Raw genomic sequence first — 19873 nt, forward strand, 5'->3', positions numbered from 1 at the left:
TTGGAGATCTGCATGCCAATTTAAACCACGAGAGTGTGGTGGAAGATATTTCAATATTAGTCAGATTGCTGGGCAGCAGACCTGTGGACTGTCCTGGAATAGCCAGTGTTTTCATTATTGAAGTGTTAGCACAGGAGACCAGGCACTCATTCTTATTCTATTTCTTCCTAGCTTGATCGTCTCCTGTGACTTTCCAACTAGTACACATTTTGTTGTCCTAAAAGCACAGTAGTAGTGTTTGGATTTTTCAGGATTTTAATTGACGGATGCAATTTTACATGCTTGTTTTTTATTGTCTATAATAAATAATTCTTAGTTATTAGAATATTCCATTAGCGTAAAGATACGTTGAAAAAACACTGTGTTATTTTAGCTTAGAGAATCATACATAATACTTGGTCAGAGTGTGTATCCGCCAGTAGTGTAGCTCCATTAGTGGGATTGCTGTAGCTGACTGTGGAACTTTCAGCTACAGTAGAATATCAAAAAATAAATAAAATGCAACATTGAAAAAATAAGTGTTAATGGTGGGGTAAAGCCTGAAATCCGTATTGTGCACTGGCAAACATAACTCACCCAGCACTGTTCCTGCAGGCACTGCTGTTATCAGCTACAGGTTAGCCTTGTGATGTTCTAGTCATTGTTTCCACATAGCATGCAGCTCGTTTTTACTTGGGATCAGTTTGATGTAGCCGGTAAACACTCTCTCAATGAAACACCCACGCTCTACTTGTTTCGGTCGGTGCTTTGCAATGCAAGCCATTCTTCTCTATGAAACAGAGTTCCATCTGGTTTAGGACAGAATAGAATCATTATGTGTTGGGACTTTCAATAAGACTGACCGATGCATTATTTGCATACCACTTACAAGAAAGAGCAGCCCTTAGCGCCTGTTGAACCACATTGGATGAGTGCGGAGGGGGGATATGAATGAGAAACAGTTTAACCTCAAGGGGGGAAAAATTTAAATGCTTGATAATGCGAGCTGTATGATGAAGAGGAATTTATTTATAGAAACAACAGCTTTTTTTGTGGTGCAGTCAGGGGATCAAGGCCGAGGTTCATTTTGGGGGAACCAAAAGAATTCTTGCAAATATGTCTTTGAATTGGACAAGGCAGAGAATTATTGGGTTAGATGAAAAATGAGACTGCTTGACCCTTTTAGCCCTTGAGTCTGCACAAACAAAAGAGCCTCCCCAGCCCCAGTAATAATCCACTTTTACAGTCCCATAAGAGCCCTGAGCTGCCACAAGACCTTTCTGTTTTGAGATTCAGCTGTCAGGAATCTTTAAGAGCCAACATTATCAGTTAAATACATTACTGCATGAAAAACAGGAATGGAGGTAAGCTTGGACATGCACTGCAGCCATTTCTATAATTTTTATAAAATGTGCCGTATACTGTAATACATTTGCACGGTAGTTCAACCTTACTGTGCAGACTCGAGGTTCAGTCTCATTAAACCTGTGCTGTCACCATGAATTCCGCTCAGATCTGATTGGGTGAGGCTTGGTCTCTGACCCCAGCCAGATGGTAGCAGTCATAGAAACTACTCTGTGGTAAGGTGTAGCTGTTTTTAAAATACAATTAAAACCCAAAGTTAATCAAAGGACCTGGAAGTTATTCCATTGCTGCAGACAGCTTCCAGAAAGCATCGGTTTGGCTTTGAGACCCATTATTCTCTTGTGACGCTATTGCGTTCACTCTCGCTCTGGCTGGGTTTGGTCACCTAAAATGTCTGTACAGTCCTTTGACTCTGTTTGTAGTTCTAATCTCAGACTAACCTAAGTTAATATTGAGTAGTCCAAGATTACTGCTAATCAGGGGTCTGTGAATCTAGCCGTTTATCTTTAAAACTATAAGGAAGTCAGGTGGGTAAAAGCTTTGACTAATGCATGCACCAACTCCTTCTTGTGCTTACTCTGTGAACTGACTGTGCTTCATTGTGGTTTATACTAGAAGTGTGCAGGGGCTCGTTACTCGTACTAATTATGGTCTTTAGAAGTATTTACAGGCAGGCAGCAGTCCAGATAAGCTGCATAAACTGCCGTTTTTACACATTCAGAGAGAAGTTAAAATGTCTAAAGAGATACAAATGGCAAAATCATAGACAAAGAGAAAAAAAATATCAAATATATAAAGTTATTACTTTTCACAAGTTTTTACAAAGGAGGATACGAGCAACATGCTCCACATGTTGACCTGTTCCTATCCAGTTTTAAATAACTTTAGTATAACAGAGGCACAAGTGTTAAAGAGACTAGGAGCTCTTAAAACAAACAAATCCCATGGGCCAGATGAGATCCTCCCAATAGTACTGAAAGAAATTAAATAAATTATTTACAAACCGCTAACCAAGATCATGCAAGTCTCTTGACACAGGGGTTGTACCGGCAGACATGTAGAATTGCAAACGTAATACTGATCCACAAAAAGGGAGACAAAACTGAGCCAGGTAACTACAGACCAATAAGCCTGACTTCTATTACATGTAAACTTGTGGAAACTTTAATAAGATCCAGAATGAAAAATGACCTATATGGTAACAGTATCGTGGGAGACGGTCAACATGGTTTTAGGAAAGGGAGATCATGTCTAACTAAACTGCTTGATTTTTTTGAGGATGCAACATCAAAAATGTATAACTGCAAAGCATATGACATGGTTTATTTAGATTTCCAGAAAGCTTTTGACTAAGTCCTGCATAAAAGATTAATTCTCAAACTGAACACAGTAGGGATTCAAGGAAATGCATGCACATGGATTAGGGAGCGGTTAACATGTAGAAAACAGAAAGTACTGATTAGAGGAGAAACCTCAAAATGGAGCGAGGTAACCAATGTAGTATCACAGGGATCAGTATTAGGTCCTCTGCCATAACTAATCTACATTAATGACTTTAGATTCTGGTATAATAAGCAAACTTGTTAAGTTTGCACGACAAAACAAAAACAGGAGGAGTAGCAAACACCACTGCAGCAGCAAAGGTTATTCAAAATTATCTAGACAGCATTCAGAACTGGGCAGACACATGGCAAATGACATTTAATAGAGAAAAGAGTAAGGTACTGCACGCAGGCAATACAAGTGTGCACTATAAATATGAAATGGGAGATGCTGAAATTAAAGAAGGAATCTATTAAAAAGACCTAGGAGTTTTTGTTGACTCAGAAATGTCTTCATCTAGACAATGTGGGGAAGCTATAAAAAGGCCAACAAGATGCTCGGATATATAGTGAAAAGTGTTGAATTTAAATCAAGGGAAGTAATGTTAAAACTTTACAATGCATTAGTAAGACCTCATCTAGAATATTGTGTTCAGTTCTGGTCACCTCGCTACAAAAAGGATATTGCTGCTCTAGAATGCAAAGAAGAGCGATCAGAATTATTCCTGGTTTAAAAGGCATGTCATATGCAGACAGGCTTAAAGAATTGAATCTATTCAGTCTTGAACAAAGAAGACAACACTGTGATCTGATTCAAGCATTCAAAATTCTGAAAGGTATTGACAATGCCGACCCAAGGGACTATGTACAAAAAGACTGGCTCCATCTCTATCCAACAAACAGGAATGGTCTTCACATCTTTCCAATGTCTTAACTCCTACAATTATTGATGGCCACTAGCTGTCAATAGTTGAAAATCAGCAGGAAACCTTTCAACAAACTGCAAGCCTGCAAAAACACGTTCAAAAAACGAAGCCTGATGCTTTGCTCTACTCTCAGAAATCTCACCCCATACTCGCTATGTTTCAAAACCGTACTTTCACAGGAAACCTGCAGTTCAACTTGAAATAAATAAACTTAACACAACAAAAAACAATGAACTTTACAAAATATATAACTCAAATATTTAAATTACTAATTTAATTTATTTAACAAATTAATTTGTTTAATAATACTGTTCGTTATAGAATCTGTTTGTTATAACTACCTATTTAAAAGTTTTCTTTTCGAAAAAGTAGAAGAAACACAACGGTCTTAAATGTTTCCCGTCTTAAATAAATTCAAAGCTAAACTGTATTTTGATTTTTTTTTTTTTTTATGTTTGGTTTGTTTCTTAAGAATAAATAGTTCCCTTCGTTGTTCACAGGCAGAATTATACCATCAAAGAACCGTTGCAGCATCATGGGACAAGCACTGCAGGACATATAGAAAAATATATAAAAGGATACAAATCTTAACATTATTGCTGTTAGAACCGTAAAGGCAGATTATAATAGCAATAATGACCACCGGGGCATTAACAGCCAGGAAATGCCCTGCCTGTCGGTCAGTATTGCTTAATTAATGCATTTCCTTATTTTATTTATCTGTATGGTTTAATACTGAAGTTTTAACATGTGCACTGAGTTTAAGAATTTAATGTTATAATATAACTAACGTAATTAATTTGCAGAGTCAGTGTGATACCGCGAGTTCAAAGTAGCATTGCACTTAAAATGGAAAGCTCTTTTTTAATGCCTATCCATTACCATTAAAGACTGTACAGTATTTATTGAGATGACTTCAAAGTAATGTTGCATTTTACCCTGTGAAAATACATTTTACTCTCTCAATGTTAAAATGACAGGATAAATTACTCCCAAACCCAAAACCTTATCTGTGGCGCTGTGGGCAGGTATTCAGTAAATTGCTTGTTGATTTCTAAACAAGAAGAAATGTCTTTCTTCTTGGAGATGATAACGAGAGTGAGTGTCGTGTTTCTGCAGACGCCCTTGCTTATGCACGCCTGCCTGCCTGCTCGTATTAAGAATTTGGCCTCATTTATATGCTGTGTTTTGCATCTTGATCAGCTGTGGATGTGCCAAAGGAAACCAAACGGGAACTAGACGGTGCTGTCCCTGTTTTTGAGTGGTGAAGCAGTTTAATTAAACACTTGATTTGACTTACTGTACTGTACGTTGACATATATTCAAACAGAGGTGATTTATTTCTTGTTCTGTTCACACTTAGGATTAGCTAATATAATATATCATATTTGTTGCTTGCAAACCTGAAAAAAAAATCTAGATTCGGTATCTAGTTGCTCAACTATTGTACAGCTGTTACATCTCCATTTACTGTATGAAGCTCGGTTATCGGCTGGCATGTTTTCAAAGGGCTTAATCCAGTTATTTAACCCTTTCATGCACAGGGACAGATAAAAAAATTAAAAACTATTTTTGTCTTGATATGGGGACATATGGAAGACACAAATACACGATGACCTCATGAGGATGCCATTTTCCCCCATATAAAATAATATTTCATGCAATGAGATGGCTAAGAAGGTTGTTAATTAGTGGGGTTATGTTGAAAATACCAGTACTCTGGAAGAAAACACATTCAAGAAAGCATCGTGCTGCTCCAAAATGTTGCAGGATAAGGCTTGAGACACCTGCTTTATGATGACGTTGACTTCACTGTAGAATTAATGGATAACAGAACATTCATATTAGGAGAACAAGGGCTAGGATCTCACAGCAGTGTATGCCAAATTATCCTTAGCACATTTTTTTTTTTCTGTTACAAAAAAAAAACAACATTTTAAAACTGCTTAAGATAAGATTTTTTTAACAGGTTTTTTATTTTTATTTTGTGTATTATTTTTCCTTTGGAATAAATAGCTTGAAGAATCCAGGCCCAGTGTTAAACCAGTACTATTCAAGCATATGCATTTAATTCTAACATTAGCATGCCCACCTTGCTTGGGAGCATGCTTTGGTACTTTAGCTAAATCCTGGTGCTGTGCATTATTATATTTCCTGCTCTTTTATATCCACTGTCTATATATCAATGTTTTGGGGGCAATTTCATTCAAATACAAATCTGCATACTGTATGAATGTACCCACCCAATAGGAATAATGCTGAGTAAAAACTGGATTAGTGCACTCATAGCGGTGGAAGTGAACCTTTGGAAGCAACTCAGACCAGTGGATATTTGCTTGCCTGGTATTACAGATTGAACCACCTTTTCCTGAATTCTGCCCATTGATCCTCTATAGCATGCCAAACACAAAATTGCACCCAAACCGGACCTCATTAGGGGTCAATTAATAAACCTCATTGATCACCTGACAGGTTCAGAGTGGGGCTAAACTGTTGAACTGCTTAATGCTGCAGCACTGAGCCTGTACACATCCACTACAGAATAAAAAAAAAACCTTATGTGTTACAATGGAAAATGTGTTTAATTTCATAACAGCTTTACCATTCCTATAACAGCGATGCTCAGATGAACAGGAATGTCACAGAGCATGCTGAGATTGGACTAGAGGAATGGGGAGAATAATGTACCAATTGTGACTTAAAAAACAGGTGTAGCTCAGTAATTATACCAAAGACTTCATTACAAGCTGGGTCTGGGGAAAACAGGCAGTTATAGCAAATGCAGCCTGGTCAGAAAGGCTTTTCCAGTGCTTGGGAAAGTTCCATCCAGACTAGACCATGCCTGCTGGAAAAACAAACAAACAGATCAAAAAGCATCTTGGCCATTGGGAATAATTTCACATTATCCCATGGAAATGGACTGGAACCGTGATACTGGCAATGTCCTGAAACAGGCAATGCTAGTGTTGCACAGGTTTTATTAACCCCTTGAGGTACACAAGCAATTAAGCGGTTGTTCAAACAATGATAAATTCCAAGACTGGAAATCTTTTGTTTTTAATGTTCACACAGCTAAATGCAATGGGCTTTGAGGCTCACATAAACCAAAGGCAGGTGCAGATGTGTTTCTGTTACTGATACGAGCTGGGAGACACAAAAGCATCAGAGCTGGAACAATGGCTGCCTTAATATTTGTATTCCACAAGAGTGTACAGTATATCAAACATTTCAGGGTGCTTAAGTGACAGTTATTACAAAATCAATTAAAGCTAATGTTATTCATATGAAAGGCATCTGGTAACATGAAATCTGATACACCGATCTGCCAGTGAGTGCCACCACAGCTATGCACTCTTTAATGTATCAGTTGAAGGCGAGATAGGAGTTGATTTTCTGTGGCTTTTATCTGCAAGCATCTCAAAAACAGATCAAAGTCATCCCTGCTGTGTCCAAAAGGCATCTTTTGTCTTAAAACCTTTTTTTTTCTGTTGATGTTTTATAATGTTGCCAAGGCAGCAGATCTTTTGTTCGTGTAAATAAATTCAGAACAAATCTGCAGTAGTAGAACTGTTATAGGCTGTTAAACCTGGACCAGGAGACATGCAAAAGAACAAAAACTGGACGAGGCCGTCAACGGTTTAAGTCCCCAACATATGTATATTTTCACACATTGGGATATGGAAACTATTGACGACATTTCTCTCTCTCTCCCCCCTCTCTCTCACACACATACAAACACATACTGTATATGGAAGCATTTCTCAGTTCTAATCAAGTTTTATTTTGTAGTGGAGTTGCAAGTATAATTGCACACAGAACATACAGGAAAACTAAACAACTTTACTCCATGCTGCTTTAACGATTGACTGTTACATTTAAATGCTCTTGGCTTAAAAACACACACTCATAAAACAAATAACTGGGAAGAAAAGTGTGCAAAAAAAAGAAAATATATACTATATATATCTATATATATATATATATATATATATATATATATATATATATATATATATATATATATATATATATATATATATATATATATATATATATATAACACTAAGAAGCCACTTTTTTTCTAATAGGTAAATCAGCTTACCGTCATCTGTGCCAGTTCTGCTCTGTTGCATGCATTTATTCATATACAGTATATGACTATACGAGGAGTTTTCGGGTTTAACCTGAATGCAGAAAAAGCATTCGGGGAGGAGAAATCAGGTTAAATTGGGTAAAACCCCCAAATCACACGGCCTATGTATAAGCCCTATAGCAGCCAGAGCTCAGATAAACGATTGAATAAAGCCTGTTTAAAAAAAAAAAAAAAAAAAAAAAAGCCAAGAAATGCCAGAAGTATCAAAGCAATGTGAAGCTTTGCAGGGATTCTGGGCTGTGAGTTCTGACATTGGGCTTGTGCCATTGAAAGAGTAATAACCAGGGGTTAGCAGTGGGGAAGGTTAGTTGTGGATTACACACAGCAGCCAAGAGTGACAGAAATATTACATGGGCTATGTAGGAATGAAACATCTGTGCCTTGATGCAACTGAGGAGATGAAGATAACAAGGGTGTCTTACAGGAAAGGTGACATTGGGTTTAACCCCCTTTTGTAAAATAGACATACTTCTACCATTCAGGATATGCCTAGGGTACAAGCTTGAAACGTCTGGTGTAGACAAGTTCTCAGTTATGTACAGTGATGGACGAGCAGTGAGATTAGAGATCTGTAACTCATCATGTGCATTGATTAAATCCGCAATGAAATCACACCTCCGGGAAAGTAGCGTCGTACGTAGACTAGCGCCGAACACGAGCGACTGCGAGGGGCTACAAACACCGCAATGGTAGCAGTGCTGCTCTTTATTGTTATTTCAGCTCTTTCCCCTAAAGCTGAGGGAACAAAAAGTCACTTTGTGGCTTGGAACTTGGTTTCATGAGACTGGGTTTAAGAACAATGCACGGCACACCAGTGGAGACTTGGGGTTTGATACTGAAAGGTGGCCTCAAACTAGATCTTCTGAAATCAGGTTTCAAGCCACTTCCTGAAAAAGTGGTTTTGTGTTCCTTCAGCTTCAGATAAAATACTTACTAGAATTCACAAACACAAAATGTTATATATTTGGTTGTGATTAAACCCCCACTAACACGCTCTTGTAGCAAACACCAGTAAGTCTTATCTAATATGTTTCATAGGTCTTATACATAACAGCACAGTTTTGGATGCTGTTATGTACTGGTAAAGCACTGAAGTGCTGATGTGTGATTGGTTGAAGCGCTCTCCACAAGATATTACTACAGATGGGAATACTATCCTATTTATCTTAACTTCTCACCTCTCCGGTCCTGCCAATAACGTCTATATTTTGCCATTGGTTATAAATCTTTAATTATATGACAGTGGCTCATGGACGCAGACAGGCATCAACGTCTGGTTCCTGGGCTCATCATCTCAAATCTGCACTCACAAATTTAGAGGTCCGCTCCGTAATCTTTTCAACAGACAACAGTAATGATGACTCCACAGTTTTGGGCTAATCCAATAACCGTGTTTAACTATTACATGCTGTGCACTGCACTGGCATCTTACAGAAAGATGCAGTATTGTGTACAGTATATGTACACCTATGAAACATATTAGATAAGACTTGCTGGTGTTTGTTATCTTGTGAGTTAATGTCCTTTAATCCATGGAGCTGGTGCAAGCTAGGCAACCACAGTGGTATCTTCCCAGCATTGCCAAAGGATATCAGCCTTGCCCTGGAGGGACCTCAACAGTGCAGTTCAGCTCCCACCCCCTCTCCTGGCCTCTGTGGGAGCCAGTGAGCCCAGCACAATGGTGGCTTTGTCAAGCAGGCACTTGTCCACTGGTCAGTGATCGAAGACCATTAACATATAGTTCACTCAAGTGCTCAACAGCAATCAGATTACACTGCATCTCATTTTAACTGTCAGAATGTCATTGTGGGGGATTATTATCAGTGGATTAGACCTTCTGAATGCAAGAGGGTTAGCTCAGGTCACCCAGAGGATACAACTATAAGAAACAAGGTCAGTTAGACAAACGCTTGGAGAAATGCATTAATCGGGGTAATGCCATGAGCATTTGAAATCACTGGTTCTTTGTTCGGATTGTCCTCTGATGCTGTCTGCTCAGCCTGTGTCAGTGAAGACATTCTTCACAATCAGGCCAATCTTGCCCTGTTTTGACCCTGAATGAACCTGTGGAAATCAAATAAACACAGAAGTGCTGAAGTATTGATGACCTCTTTCTGAAATGACATCACTATCTGAATTTGCCAACAGCCCTTTGCTCGTTTAGAGATCATTTTGGAAAACAGCATCTTTCTTCTAGGAATTGATTCCTGTAAATTGTAGGATCTTTGAGAAAAGTAATAAATGATCAGCGTCTGGCTCCTCTCTTTAACAGCAATCATTAAGTGGTAATAAATTAGCGATGGTAACTATTTTGTCTGCTTGGGAGTGCTACCAGACTGACATGATAAAATGCACATAGCCATTTACTGCACTTGTGTTCTGTTTTCATTAGATTTATCTGTGTTTTTATGCTGTTGAAATTCTACAGTTAAAATGTTAATTATCAGAACTCAAATAAAAGGTGAAATCTCTCTCTCTCTCTCTCCCTCTCTCTCTCTCTCTCTCTCTCTCTCTCTCTCTCTCTCTCTCTCTCCCTCTCTCTCTCTCTCTCTCTCTCTCTCTCTCTCTCTCTCTCTCTCTCTCTCTCTATATATATATATATATATATATATATATATAGGGCTTCAAGTTTTTCGGTTGTTATTTTATATCTCTCTTCCTCCCTTTAAACCTTAATTAATAGTTGTTGAGCCTTAACTGAATACCAGATTGTTTAAATTAGTGACGCACTACTAGAAACTAACGCAGTGGAAATGAATAAGCTGAATTCGGTGATTAGAGCCAGAACGAAATGCAGGTTCAAATAGAATCAGGTGAGATCAATGCACGCCGTCTGTGAACTCAGTCAAGATATGAGGGTAAAAAGAAACAACTTCCTTTGGTAATTTGTGTTTGATTAAGAAAGTGAATTGGCGCAAAATATGTTTAAAGAGACATCACATGCTCAAAAATAAAACGTTTTCAAAAAGGAAAATAAATATATAAATATATCATATCTATATATATATATATATATAATATATATATCTATATATATATATAATATATATATATACACACACATACAGAAACGTAGCTAATTATAAAACAGTGAGTTTGCAGTTCATCAGTTACTTAGTTCTTCATTTCAGTTTATGTTTAAGTCAGAACATGCCATATGAACATGCTATATAAAGATGGCATATGGGCATGCAGACAGATAACACAAGAATAAGGCATAGAAACTGATGGTCTGGGAATCAGAAATTCCAATGCTAGTCCATGTTCTTTTCCTCCAGGTGTGGTTGGAGCAGATATAACAGGACACAACCTTCCGTGTGAAACCCAGCCAATCAAGTGGCTATAATCTGTGGAACCTGTTCTTGTCACATGGCAGTGAGTAGTCTTGTCTTTCATCTTTTGATCTTCTTCAGCCTACAATGACACCTTTGAAAGCCAAACTGCTCTGTGCTGATAAATATATTTCTCAAGAGACCTGAAGGACTTCCTTTGTTGTGGTTTTGGCACACACCACTGTCAACTGTATAGAGAAGGCTACAAAAAAGAAATAAAAAGAAGTTACCAGTCTTAGATGCTGAATGAGGTTTCCACAGGAGTACCAGCGGATCAGCCGACTCTTTTTAAAAAGCACTTTCTTTTTTGCATTGATTGCATGACTCACTGGCGCAGATCTGCGTTAGATCTTCAGAAATGTGTCGGAATCTTGTGAGAATGCTGACCTTCGCTGTCATTCTCAGAGCAATTAGTTTCTTAATGTATTCAGAGGCGGTGCTCGCCAATGCACAATCAGACTTATTCTCTCTGCTGTTTTTATATATAAAAAATATATGAAATGATTATTATTATTATTATTATTATTATTATTAGTAGTAGTAGTAGTAGTGGTAGTAGTGGTAGTAGTATCATTGTTTCTTTTGCATTGTGCCTTTAAACAACTTCTATAATACTGCTTGGCTGAAGTTAGTTTTGTGATGTAGTGTAATCAGACATGTCAGATGTATCACCACTTTTGCCAGAGATTTCTTTATCCTCTGCTCCCAGTTCTGAATGGCATATAATCAAATGATAGCTCAGTAACGCTGCCTGATGCTGATACTTTTGAGCTGGGAAGGGAAGCCAAGGCAAATGAAATGTTTGCCATGCTTCCTGTTCAAAACCATGTTAAGGAAACAGTGGGCTCTTAAATTGCAGGAAGAACAAGGAACGCATTGTACCGCCGAGCCGGTACTTCTTTCAAATACACAGCAGGTTGCACTGTAGGGATTGCATTGTCCTGCTTATCTTTACATCTTGGCACGCGATTTTTAAAGGGAGGGCTGAATCTACTGAACTCAAATACCTTGCGTCCCCCAGCCTTTATCTTGTAATTTACACTCACCTTGAAGTAGTTTGCACTGCACTTGTGCAGCCTCAAGACCAAGAAGAATGCTTTTAAAGGTTGGGAGATCAATCAGGGTCATGCTCTTAACAGACTCCATTACTTTTATACCTCCTGGGTCTGGCTTTGCAGTTGCTTGTTCAACTGTTCAGAACTGGAGAAGCAATACATTACATTTTTTGTACTATCCCCTTATCTTTTGCAATGGCCTTTTTCTTTTTTTCAAATATTGGTAGCTTTGTTTGTAGAAGTCTGTGTTAGGGGGCTTCAGCATGAGTTCGAGAGCTGCTCTTCAGTTCTAGTGGCCTGTCATTGACATGTAATGTAAGGGTTTGTTTTGTAAATAGGATTAATAGATGCTGCTGTCTCTTACTTCTTTATAGACACCTTGGCTGGTTTAGCCTATGTTAAATATATCAGACAAGCAACTTAAACATAAGAGCAGCCCTTGAATTTATATTCAAAGCACATAGACTATTAAAAAAGTGAAATAAACAGGAGGGGAGGTGGGGAGGGGGTCAAATAAAACAGGGAAAATGACATTTGAAGCTAAATAATCTTTAAATCTTGTAGGAGTTTCTCTGCACGGCCTGCAGTTCACTGTGATTTTTTTTTGTTTGTTTGTGGTTTTTTTTTTACTGTTTCATCGACTGCATGCTTTGAGGCCTGTCGCTCCTGCTCTGTACCCTGACAGCCCAGCCATGCGTGTGGGAGCGCAGGCCTGGTGGAGCTGCCAGTTGGACGAGCTCTCAAACTCACACCCTATCTGCCTTGCACACATCAGCGTTTCCTCCTTAGAAACGAGAAAGCAACAAAGGGTCTCTGTGCCATTAATAACAGCTGGTTACAGATGCACTAACACTGGAGCCTTCAAAGGGCTCATGCGCAAGAGCTCTTTCAGGGTTTTCTAATTAGGTCGTTGATTGATGCAAATTGGCGACCAAAAAAATAAGAGTGTCAAAAAGAGAGAATAAGGCGTCTTGGCAAACCCCAGCCATCCAGGCAAACGTTACTTCTCCAGCCCTGTATAGGAAAAACAAAGCCTCTTTGAAAGAAGATGCTTTTTGTAAATATCTTACAGATTTTAGGCACTTATGACTGTTATTGGATCTGTTGTAACTGCATAATTAGTGCATTCAGAGTTTAACTTTGAAACAGGTGGGGAGAATCAGAAAACCATAGTTGAAAACTATCCATTCATCCTCTAAATTACTGCATGCTTTATTGAATATCCCTGGTGTTAAACTTAAAAAAGAAAATGAAGCAGACGCATCTCTCGGCTTGTGCTTTCGACAGTGTAGTAATGAAGGCACTTGTGAAAATGTTTTCCCTTAGAATTGTGATATAAAGTGTTGGTGTTGTGGATGAATATAACAACGGAAATAAAGCTGACACCTGGCACCTTAACAACAAGAATCTTACACTGACCTTTTATTTTGCTTGCTGTTTTCTTTTGTTATTATTTAAAAAAAAAAAAAATGGTGGTGGACTTTGTAACTGACCTTGTCCAAGTAGAGTACTATAAATAAAAACAATCCGTGTATTTGAATTGTAAGCCAGTCATTTCCAAGGCAGTTCATCTTCAAGGAGGTCTCCTAAGCTCTCCAAGCAAGCCGGGGCATTCATACGCACATCCAACACAGGGCTGTTTCAACAGCAGCTTCTCATTAGCAGCAGAAGGGTGGGGGTGACACAGCTGTATTCTATTGAACAGGGAGTTCCAATGGCTTTCAGGCCTGTGTGTTTCTTTCAGTCAGGAACGTCTGCTTGTTACCTGGCCTACGCTCCTGATACATGGCCCCTGGGTGTAGAGATGTTGGTGATCCTTGACTTGGAAGGTCCCTGTGCAACCCATATGGCCACCCCCTGTACATAAATGCAGGATTCCAGGTTTATCTCCAGCCTCTGCTCTCTGATTAGCACAGAAATGGTTATCAGCATTCGTTGCAAGCAGAGCAGTTGCTTTGTGTGTTTGTTTCTGCATCCACTGCAAACATTTCCTCTCAAACCCTCAGTCTGCAAGATGTTTATAGTGTAGGTTTTGTGTCAAACTCATTTTGATAAACAAATGTGCAGGATTGAAAGGGCTGGGTAAAATGTATGTTGACTGTCACACAAGTTTGGTGATTGTGTTTCACCATCCAGCCCATCTAGCCCAATTCATGGGTTGAAATACTTGACTTGTTTAATTAAGTAGTACTGGGAAACCCTTTCTTCTTTACAACAAACTATGTACTTATTGCTGGGAGCTCTGCGGCACAGCAGGATAATGCACTAGCCTGTCCTGCCTACAACCTGCTGAGTTCAGATCCACTGAAATGAGTGTGATGGTCTCAGGACAGCCCTCATTAGTCTAAAAAAGGGGGCTCATTTAAAAAATTTGGGTTATCAATTCCAAAAAAAGGGATCATTTCTTTACAAGGGCCTATCGGTTCTGAAAAAAGTGATAAGCTTCAGTATGTCATCCATTGTAATGCAATATAACTGGTTTGTGTCTATGAACAGGTGCCATCCTCAGACAGATCTCTCTTGCTAAGCAGGTACAATCAGCTTTTGTCTCTGAAACAGCATTACACAGGAAAGCAATTTAAATGACATTCGCTTTGACAGTATGGTCCAGTGGTTAAAGTCCAGGGCTTGTAACCAGAAGGTCATCTGTTTAAATCCCACCTCTACCACTGACTGACTCAATGTGTGACCCTGAGCAAGTCACTTAACCTCCTTGTGCTCCATCCTGTGGATGAGATGCTAAATCAATGTCCTATTGTAAGTGACTCTGCATATAATGCACAGTTCACAGCCTACCTCTGTAAAGCACTTTTTGATGGTGGTCCACTGTGAAAGGCGCTATATAAAGATATTGTTATTATTATTGAATGAGGCCTCCTGTTCTTTAATAATACCAGTAATACTACTAACACTGCTTGTTTCAGATCAGTGAAAGACCTCTGTTTGTCCCGGGCGTGTGCAATGGTGCCGGAGCTGTTGCTGAATGAAGGAGGTGAGAGTGCCACAATAAAGCTGGTGAGTATAGATCTCTTCTACTCATTATTCATTCGACTGTCTTCTCTACCCCATTGAGCCTGTATTGCTGCAATCGAACAGTCATGCCCAGCTACCTGAGAGACTGTATTCTGTGCAGGTCGACCCGTTCAGCTACGTTCTGCCTCTTTGTTTCTACTGCTGTCCTGCACATAAATTCACAAGGGCTCCATTTCCTTCCATGTTGTAAACAGTGATCCAGTTCCATTGTTTGTACCTTGTTGCTTTTTCACTCTGTTACAGTTAGATCATGTCATTAAAGGACACCCTGCTTTCCCTGAGCTACAGAAAAAAGCCAAAGAAAAGTTTGTATCTACTCACTTATTACCAAATCTGTGCCTTTTTTTGCGCTTCATATTAAAAATGTTCACCTCGGATTTACTGGAAATTTACACAGAATCTCCAAGTTGCATCCTACTTGTTATTTTTTTAGTTCATGTTGCTCATTTATTGATCTGTTCTTTCTTTCTAAAGCCTGCAAATCTATAAGCTCCTGTTGCGTTAGCCTGTTAATTACTTTGATTAGTTTCTGCACTATGGAGATAAGCTGTGACGGTACCAAGGTTTGGTTTGGATTGTGAACTCAGCCACTGAGAAGTCTGAGTGAAATGAATGGAAATAAATCAAAACACTTATAGGTTTGGAGGAAGGATCAAATAAGAACACATGTAAAAAAAAGGAAAACACAATACAGAGATAAGGGAAAGGAATGCAGAGTGCTGTTTAAGTGTGCGTGTTTTCAGAATTGACCCTGTATGTTGTTTTGATGCACAAGCTTACTGAAAATGACTCTCTGTCAGGGTTAGCACTGCTCTGGGTGCTGTGTATTTATACCACGCGGCGGGGGTGTTATTGCAAAACATGCCTTGTGGCCAGCTCAGATTTAAAGCTAAATAAACATCTGTACAGAAGTCAGGGGTTAATGTGGTAAGCATGCGTCAAACCCCCTCTGGAACTTCATTAGTGCATGACAGGGGGGGCTTTTAAAGGAGGAATGAATTATTGGATTTTTAAATAAACCCCAAAAAGCTGAAAGCCTGAAAGCTGAAAGGGGTTAGTGTTTTTTTGTTTGTTTGTTTTTTTGCTCAATTGTAAACATATTTCCAGCTGTTTCATTAAACCAGATGAGAAACTGTAGAGAAGTAGTTCACATATACAGTGGGGTTGGCCAACAGATAGAGTAAAGTCAAGGTCAAGAGATCAATATCATAACAGTGATCTTCTAGCAACACCACATTGGCAGAGCTGCTCTAGGTCCTTGCACCACTCAGTCCACATGCATTTAAAAACAAAAGTCTAATTCCATTCCAATTTCCTTTTTTCTTTGATTTTTTTTTTTGTCTTGCAGGGGTCTTCCAAGGAAACTATCTTAAGGTGGCAAACTAATTCTCTGTATTCCAATTTTTTTTTTTTAATATTGATATAATCGTCTTCTTATCAATCTGACCTTGACTGCCAGGACAACCCCACAAACCCTCAAATACCCATTGCTATAAAGAATGCAGTAAGGCTAGAATGTCCTGTGAGAGGAGTCATACCAAAACCTGCATTGTCTCTAAAACCCTGACCAGTACTGTATTCTACAAACCACACAGAAATAAACCAGCCATAATATATACAGTATACTGATTCAGAGAGAGAATTACCTGGGGCATTTGCAGTAAAGAGTCTGGTTTACATAGACAAAACAAGGCAGTTCCTAATAGCATTAGCTATAGCTTGAGAGTCTTAACGTACTGCACTGTACAGTGAAACTCCTGCTTCCCCAGCTCTGAAATACTGTTTAAAAGTCGATACAATACTTGAACATTCCCTTACAGCATAAGTCTCCAATTGCCAGTGTGTTGCCCTTTATAAATAATCCAGTCACACAAGACCTTGTGGCTTGGTTGTTGTTCCAAGCTGGACTGTTGAAAGGACCCGACTTGGCATGGAAGTACAATGAAATAAAAGAGAAATCAGGAAAGAGCATGCTCTTTCAATTAATGCCCTCCGTTTAATGGGCCAGCTGGCCTGGCTTTGATTAGAAATTCAAGCCAAGACAGACCCTAGCAATACCCGCAGCACCCCCCAACTCCCCTTAGTAATTTATTTTCCTTGCATCTCTGCTCTGTGTGTCATTATCTTTGGGCAAATGCTTAATATCAAGGGTGTCAAAACATGTTCAACAATGGCAAAAGGGTGGTTGACGTTTTTATGACCCTGGGTAGTCGTAAAAAGTCAAAAAGCTCGTACACGGAGCAGATTCTGACATTAATCCATTTTCTTGGAGAAAACACAGAGATCTAGGCTGCTGTCGGCAGTGGTGAATTTGCTGTTGTCAAAAATCATGTCATAAATGTTGGTTTAAACAACTCTTGTACTGCAGAAGTACTGGCTTCCCCCCCAGCACTCATGATTGAGTGACCCCTGCCCCTCTAGAGTCATGAATCTACAGTTCTTTATAAATCACGTAAAATAAACCAGCCATTCCGGATCTGTCAAGCCTCCAGTATATCTTACCCTGTGTGCTGATGTTATCCATAGGGCACAATTGTAATGTTTGAAAATCAACACTTTGTTATGTTTAGTAATAGTTTGTGTACTCAGCTTTGCTTCGTGGACACTCAGACTGCACCAGATGACACGTCTTACACAAGAAGAGGCCTGTATTAATTTCTGTAAGAGGCCATTTAAGGTCTGCATAATGGTTACAAGCCTATGTGTGTGGGGGTTTGAAGAACATTACTCTAAAGGGATAAGCATAGCTATATCAATAAATACATACATGCATATATAAACTTCTCAACTAATGTTTTTCCCCTTTGTTTTCCCTTGTGTTCTCTGTAGCAGTGAGAATATCTACACATTCCTGAACCGTCACCTGGAAGCGATCAAGAAGGAGTCGGCCCTGGGCCTGCTTACTGCTGATTTGCACATTTGGCCCGATTTCCATGGCAACCGATCTCCTCTGGCTGACCCTGCACTGAAGGGCATGGTAAGTGAAAACATATCTTCCTCTCCTCACAAACTCAAACTCACACACACACACACACACACACACACACACACACACACACACACACACACACACACACACACACACACACACACACACACACACACACACACACACACACACACACACACACACACACACACACACACACACACACACAAACACACACACACACACACAAACACAGTCACAGCTCCAGCCTCCACACACTGGAGTGAATAGTGCATTATCCTTTCTTTCTTTCCTGTACTCATTTGCCTTTGCCTTCAACTTTCACCCATTTACTAAAGCCATTGCCCAGTACTGATAGCGTTATCTTTATATGTGGGGATTGCCCTGTCTGCAGGTTGTACTTTATGATTGTTATAAACCAATACACACTATTGCATATGTATATAAGGAGATGGCATTGCTTGGGGCTGGGGTTTATGAGGACTAATATACTGGCATATATTTTCCGAACTGGGAAAATGAAAGAAAACCACTTTGTTAATGCAGCATCAAACATCCCTATGTCTAGAATACAGTCCATTGTTTTGGATATTCAATATTTAATTTGTTTCTGTCATTCAACTACATTGTGGTGTGGGGAAGTCTGGGGAGGAATGGAAAAGAAGTGGCTTAACTGTGCTGTGATTGGAATGAGTTGCCAGCGCTTTGTTTTTTATCACACATTTCTTCAAAAAAACTGCTGCTGTGTAGCGTGATACAAAACAACACAAACACAGCTCAGAATCGCTGGTGTGTTTAACCCGTGACACAGGATCCTCGTTCCAGACAGGTTGACATAGACAGACTGCAGATCCAGTCCTTTAGAGAAGCACATGTCACAGTGGGTCAGTAGAGAAGCAGCCTGTCTCTGAGCAGCCAGTCACGCTCAGCGTGGAAGAAGAACATGACTGTTTTTTTAATTCAGTTCCAGGACACTTGTCATACAATAGCTGTAACTACCGGTCAGGTCTAGTGAATCGTCTTCCTTGCTAGTATAGCACCCTCCAGCCTACCTGTGACTGCTGTACCCCATGCACTTGAAACGTCTAACTGTACAAGCTTGTAGGTGCTCGGACCTGTTGTGACTTCATTACCAGAACCACTCCCTTAGTGGACCTGAAGGACTGTTCCTTAACATCTCTACCTCCACAACTCAGGTGTCTGTGTCTCTTGCCCAGGTTGTTGGACTGACACTTTCCCAGACTCTGGATGACCTGGCCCGGCTATATCTAACCACGGTTCAGGCAGTCGCGGTGAGTACTGACTCAAAATCGTTCTGTTTTTGTGTGATTGTTTGATGAGATTGTGAACCCTGTGGTTTCCCTGGTCATTCAAAATAAGAGACTGATTGAAAAACATATCAACCCCTATCTCTGACTCTAGTCTGTCCGTTTCCAGCAGGAAAAAATGTTAAGGAGTGTCAACATTAAAGCTGATAGCAATGTTTTCTTTCCCGTGGAACTGTACTTGAAACTGGTAATCTAGTTTAAACATTTCTGTTCTGTGGGAAAAATGGCCAAACTGAGTTGAGAAGTAAAAGATTCTGTTAGAGCAGGTCAAGCTGTATTATCCATGTAGGCTATTTTCACGCTGATGGCATATTTTCTTATAGTTGCCCCATACAGTTGCCATGATTCAGGTACATCGCTATAGACAAGTGTTGAAGACAAACTTCAAACTGAGTGTGGTCACTTCTGCTTCACAGCGCAACAGCTGTTT

The 19873-nt window shown here is 39.5% G+C and overlaps 1 pseudogene; it reads left to right on the plus strand.

Annotated features, from left to right (window-relative positions):
- LOC121330740 overlaps positions 1–19873 on the plus strand; it is a 65544-nt pseudogene that overhangs the window by 37724 nt on the left and 7947 nt on the right.

This window comes from Polyodon spathula, chromosome 18 (assembly GCF_017654505.1).
Source record: "Polyodon spathula isolate WHYD16114869_AA chromosome 18, ASM1765450v1, whole genome shotgun sequence".
Lineage (NCBI taxonomy): Eukaryota > Metazoa > Chordata > Actinopteri > Acipenseriformes > Polyodontidae > Polyodon > Polyodon spathula.